Genomic DNA, 6,768 nt, shown 5'->3' on the forward strand with positions numbered 1-6,768 from the left:
CATAAAGACATTTTTTGACATTAGCCACACAATTGTTGAACAATGGCTCTATGAATGATAACGTTCTACCAACAAGGAGCAACAAGAAGGCATATTCCTGAATTCTCTGTATCTACCAACCACATGGCTTTAGTAGAAATATAGAGATAGAAAAATTATAAAATCAAGTGTGCTCAATGTTTACAAAATTTTTCTACATCAGAACACTTGTTCCTCCAACGAGACCTTCACTTTCGGTTTTTGGCACGCCATCATAGTCAATGTTTGATTGTACTAATTATGCTAATTTATAGACAGAAATAAATGTCAATGAACAAAGAAAACCAAACCTATCTGACTGAATTCATCTTGCTGGGCTTTTCTTCTGATCATCAAACCCAGATTCTGCTGTTTGTGATATTTTTTATCATCTACCTGTTGACTATGTTTGGGAATCTGCTCATCATACTCCTAATTCAGGTTGACTCTCGACTTCACACACCAATGTACTTCTTCCTTAAAAATCTCATTTACTGATCTCTGTTTCTCTACAGCTATTGTTCCCCAGATGCTATCCCATTTGCTGGTCATGAGAAAGACCATCTCTTTTACTAGGTGCTCAATTCAAATGCTTTTCTTCCTAACAGCAGGGTGTACAGAGAGTTCACTTCTAGCAGTGATGTCCTATGACCGCTATGTGGCTGTCTGCAAGCCCCTGCGCTATTCCACTCTCATGACCCAGAGAATTTGCGTTCAGCTGGTCACGGGGTGCTGGGCCAGTGGAGCATTTGTGTCTTTAGTAGATACCACATTCACTTTATGTCTCCCATATCAGGGACAGAATATAATTAATCATTATTTTTGTGAGCCTCCTGCCCTCCTGAAACTGGCTTCAGCAGATACCTACAGCACAGAAATGACCATCTTTGCAATAGGTGTTGTAATTCTGCTAGGTCCTGCCTCTCTCATCCTTTTCTCCTACTGGAATATTATCTCCACTATAATTCAAATACAGTCAGAGGAGGGGAGGCTAAAGTTGTTCTCTACCTGTGGATCCCATTTCATTGTTGTTTTCTTATTCTACAGGTCAACAATATTTACCTACATGCAGCCTAATTTGAAGCAAATGAATAAAGGGGATAAAGTGGTCTCAGTGTTCTACTCAGTCATAACACCAGTGATTAACCCTTTCATTTATAGCCTGAGGAACAAGGATGTGAAAGAAGCATTTAGGAAAGTATTTGGAAAATAGTGTCTCTCAGAGGCAGTAGTCTTCATATTGGTATATAATCAGGGGGCAGAGACATTCCAAAGTGGTTCAACATCTTTAACAGCTTTTTTTCCCTGAAACATGTCTAGTCTGAGACATCAGCAAAAGTCATACAGGTGCCCTTGCATCCCTAGGAATGTTTTCAGATTTGTCTAATGCAGTCTTGCTCAGGCTTATTCTCTGAGGCTGCAACTCATTTGCCTCATAACGCTTTTTGGCTAGTATATGAAAGAATATTTTTACAGTGAATAAAATCTTCTTTTACATGTTGTGCCTTACAGTGCACCAATCCATGTTCACCTAGGGATATCCCCTTTTGTCTCTAAACTCCACAGCTGCTTGTTAAACTCATCTCATGCCAACGTCATCTATAGCTATCCATTGATTTTGAAATCATAGCAGAGGTCAGTAAGCTAGATTCCCCAATTTCCAGTGGGGAAATGTCAATGATTTTTTCCCATGAAGCTCTGATACTGTGAATATTTCTTTGATTTGTGGAATTCCAATCTACCACTATAGCCAGTTTAATCACACAAAGGGAAGCTGTTGTCCTAAACAACAAGGTTTGGGATCTCACACTCTAACAAATATCTTTGATACCTTGCCCACTGCCTCCTTTTAAGGATAATTGCCGGCTTGAGGAAACTGGAATTGAAAAGCAACCTTCTCACACCAAAACTGTCATGTCAGAAACCCTGTGACACCAACACTCCACAGCTGATCCCCCTCAGACAAGCTCTCCTCTCCTCTGTAAGTTTGATTTTGCCAGTATCCATAAAGTTCTCCTCTGTGGGAAGTGCAATAGAATGACTGACACATGGGAAGCAATCCCAGAAGGTAGAGTTTTCTCTGAGAGATGAGTTGGTCCCATTCAGTCTCTTTTATCTACTGCAACAGTTCTCTGTTATGGCAGAGGCACTATCAGTGACATACCTAGATTCTCACCTGTGTTCATCAGGCACACTTCTCTCTTTTAGAAGAAAGTCCACTGTTATCCTGTTCCCTACCCTCAAACTGAAGGTCTAACACTAGATATCAAGCGGAATGGACCCAATACTTTATTGGTATGTAAGAAACTACCAATTTCCACCCCCGATGCAGGCCTGTGAGCCATGTAAATTGAGCACCATCCCTGTCCTGCTCATTCTCCCCTCCATGGTTCATATCTCTTGGAAGATTTCCCATGACACAAACATGTCCCATTACTTTGTATAGAGAAGTCTTCTTTTCTAGATTTACATATATCCCCTGACTCATCCTACCCATTTGCTATGTAGCCCTCTATAGGAGCTCTAGTCCTACAAAAACTAGTGCCGCTAACCTTAGGAAAACCTGCTTTTTGTGAAGTGGGAAAAGTATAGAGGCACTTTATTTTTTTCCTGGAAGCAGTTTAAACTTGGAGCTCACGTCTCACTTCATTATATCCTCTTAATGTATCTACAAATAAAGCAATTATGGGTGAAGGATGACATGAGCCATAGAAAATGGGTTGACCTTGATACGAGTCAACCTTTCTGTCTTGACTTCTAGCTGCTACATCTTCAGTGTCCATGGCCTGTCCTTACTATCTAGTGCTGTTTATTCTATATGATGGTGTCCTTGCTGAATTGAATGTATTGTATATAAACTGATTCTGTGTGGGAAAATAAATGCATGAAATAGTCAATTCACTGTATACATATGGTGTTTACGGTTTTCAGATTATGTGGACTAAGATGATAATATAAAAAGAAGCAGATCTTTTGTGAAATTGGCATCCTACTTTCATCAGCCACTGAACTATCTCTAAATGTTGGGTAATAAAAGAAAGTTGGACTTACGAACTGTAAAAATGCAAGGTGATGTAATTTGGATTTGTGTCCCCACCCAAATCTCACATCAAATTGTAATCCGCAGTGTTGGAGGAGAGGGCCGGTGGGAGGTGATTAGATCATGGGGATGCTTTCTTATGGTTTAGCACCATCCCCCTAGTGCTGTCTTATGACAGAGTTCTCAAGAGTTCTGCTTGTTTAAAGTGTATAGCACCTCCCCGCCCCCAACTCCTGCTCCTGCCATGTAAGATGTGCTTGCTTCCCCTTTGCCTTCAACCATGATTGTAAGTTTTGGTGATGCCTCCCCAGAAGCAGAAGCCTGCACAGCCTACAGAACCATATGCCAATTAAACCTCTTTTCCTTATAAATTACCCAGTTTCGGGTATTTCTTTAAAGCAGTGCATGAACGAACTAATACACAAGGCTAATAATTCAAAGGCTAACGTACCTAAAATGTGTGAACTAACACATATAAATTGATATTTCTAAAGTATTAGGCAGAATTTTAGGATCAATATGTGTTTTTTGTAGATATATATAGGAATATATACATAGCTTATAATATCAAATATGGCATATAAAAAAACAAAACTGAGAAGTATTGTTTAATTGCAGTATAAGAAAGGAGATAATAAATCCTACTGAAATCATTTCATTTCGGTGCTTATCTATCAAAGACCTTTCTTGATTAATCATGTAAATATCTAAACCCACATCCCTGGTAACTTGCCTACTGCTATAAGCAATTTTGTACCCTACAGCACTTAATATGTTGCCGTCTGTGCTATCAAAGGGAATGAGGACTACCCAAAGTTTATGTAATAATTAATATTAGGACAGAAAAAGTCAGTCCATATGTTTGTTTTGCACATATAATGGTCAGTCCAAGATTCTGGAGTCATCTGCATATTGTTGTCCCATGAAAAGTGGGTTGGTGGGTAGAGAGTGACAAATAGTAGCATGCTGGCTTTTAAAACAATGGTTACTACCTATTAGAAAAGACTGAGACTGTGAAACAGTTTTGAGATAAGGATGACTCTACAAAAGGGTCTTAATATGTGGCATGCTACAGAGAATTATCATGCAGACATAAGCTTACAAAACTGCTCACAGAATAAATCCTATATATTGATTTAGTCAGATTATAACATTCCCAACCTAAAGCTCTGGTCAATTGTCAGTATACCAATACCAGCACTTTTGGTTTTATCAACCTACAGATTTGTTAAGTGATTAAGTTGAAAGTTCAAAAAATAGGCAATGTTTGTCCCACAGAGGTCAAGTCGTGTGCAAGGTATCATGTGCATCACAGATGATGGAAGACTGTAGTGGTTTGAAAAGCCCATCTCAAGGGACAATCGCACTCCTTGGAAATGGAAGAAAAATTGTGTCCAACTGTTCAAAAACTGTGACTAGCATGCCATTCTCCTTTCATAAATAGAAAGATCACTAGGTTCTCAACCTAAGGAGGCATTGAAACAAAATCTTCGAAAATCACAACTAACAAAGGTATAGTATTACCTAGAAATTCATATCTCACATTTCTGCTTGTGTTATAAAATCCAATACTATAAATCAGTGTTACTCAAAGTGTGATCCATGAGCTAGGACCTTTCTGTGAACTGCAAGTGATATATATGCTTTACAAAAGTATCAGTCCTTAGTGTATGGAAAATTTCAAAAGTACAAAAAAGAAAAAAAAAACTGGCTCTGCACTACAGATCCTTTGAGAAGCAGTGTTATAAATAAGAGCAGCTATTCTTAGACATACTGCTGTCTCATGACCACGCTCTCTTTTCTTGCCATTAAGTAATAGGGAAGTTATATAATATAATTGGAATGATCAATGAAAAAGTGCTCCTGAATCACTTTGAGTTCATAAAACATTATATAACTGGTCACCAACAAGAAAGTGGTGGAGTCAACAAGGTAAGAAAATACAAATAGTGACAATAATTTTTAAATGAAAGCACCAACTTCTGACTAGATGCCAGACCATCAATGACTGTGCAGCAGTGTCTAGATGAATGTATAGCACTTGAGACATTAACAGGCTACTGTAGTTACATTGTTCTGGGAAATATCCATGTTTTCTAGAACAAATAGTTTTTCACATTTTAAAGGTAATAAATTTTCTTTCACTTCTGCCACAGGTTGTATGATCATTACTTTTGTATTTAATCAACTCATATAATATCAATTTTAGTAACAGACTGAGTCCATCTAACTTATTTATTAATCTTCTAGATGCTGAATGCATAGCAATAAACTATGGTCACAATTCCTTCTTTTCTAGAACTTATATTTTGAAAGAGGGTGATACAAAATAAACAAATAAGCACAGCACATAATATGTCTGATGTTAATACGTGCTGTGAGAAAATAAAAACAAGAGGAGGTAGGTTGCAATTTTAAGTAGGTAGAAAGACCATCTGATGGTTAAAGGACATTTTATATTCACAGCAATTAATATTTGTGCTGTGACAAAAAGGTGGAGAACAAAGAACCAACCAAGGAAAGATGTGAGGGAAAAGGGTCCAGGCAGAGAGAATAGGGAGTCTAATGGCTTGGATAGAAATACGATGTTTGAGATCAGGGCGGAGAAAGAAGATGTGTCTGGAGACTGAGTGACAAGAGAGTGGTAATGAATGTCACAGAACAGGCAGAGGCCAGATGTAGGACCCACCCTAATCCAGGATAATTTCTTCTTGAGATTTTCCTTAATTACATCTGCAAAAATATTTATTACAAAGATGGTCACATTCAGAGCTTCCAGGTGGACATACCTTTTTAAATGACACAAATTAAACTATGGTAGCCTTGGAAGTTCTCAAACGTGATTGATTTTATTTTATGTTCAATGGAAAGCCATTTGATACTATGTCTTGGAGGGTCACTTTGAGTGCTGTAATTAATTGTGGGGATAAGCATGGAAGCAGGAAAAGCGACCAGTGAGATTGGTTCTATTGTAGTAGCCCAGGTAAGAAATGATGGGCTAAACTAGGATTGTAGCAATGGAGAGGCAGAGAAGATACTAACACATGAGTATATAGGATGTGAAAACTGAAAAAAGAGAGGAAAGAAATATCCTTGCTAAATCTTTGGCCTGAGCAATGCTGTGGATTCTGGGGAAAACTCAAAAGGAAGACTCTGGGAAAATCAAGAATTATCCTTTGGACACATTTATATGGTCCTGTGTTATGTGCTGACTTAGTTCTCACATTGTTCTTCTGCATTTTGAAAGATACAATAAAGCCTTCATTTAAACAGTCATGACATATTGTACTACACCATGTACCTCTAGTGTGTTTTCCCCATTAGCAGAAGACAATTAGAGCATTTTGAGTACAAATGCAGAGTTCTGAATTCTTCTGGTAGTTCTCAGTTTAGCAGGCATCGTCCAGATGCAGAATATGTTTACGTCAGTTACCTTTTACATTATCATTACTGAAACCTCTATTTTAAAAAATATGACAAAGTACTTGGAGACCCCAGAGGTCCACAGGTTGGTTTGAGAAACAGTCTAATACCTGACATCAGATGAGATTCAGGTATTTCAGTTTGAGATTACAATTTAAAATGCCCATTGATTTTTCTTATTGTAGAAAAGTTTAAAAAGTTAACATCACTGACTGCTCCAGGGAATATCCTGATTGTGATAGCTCTTGGACCTTGGGTTTAAAGATTTCCTTTAAGGAAATCCTCCA

At 38.0% G+C, this 6,768-nt stretch overlaps 1 pseudogene; it reads left to right on the forward strand.

Annotated features, from left to right (window-relative positions):
- The first annotated feature begins 303 nt into the window (after positions 1-303).
- Positions 304-1,231, forward strand: LOC100428534 (olfactory receptor 2D3-like; annotated as a pseudogene).
- Positions 1,232-6,768: the final 5,537 nt, after the last annotated feature.

This window comes from Macaca mulatta, chromosome 14, assembly GCF_049350105.2.
Source record: "Macaca mulatta isolate MMU2019108-1 chromosome 14, T2T-MMU8v2.0, whole genome shotgun sequence".
Lineage (NCBI taxonomy): Eukaryota > Metazoa > Chordata > Mammalia > Primates > Cercopithecidae > Macaca > Macaca mulatta.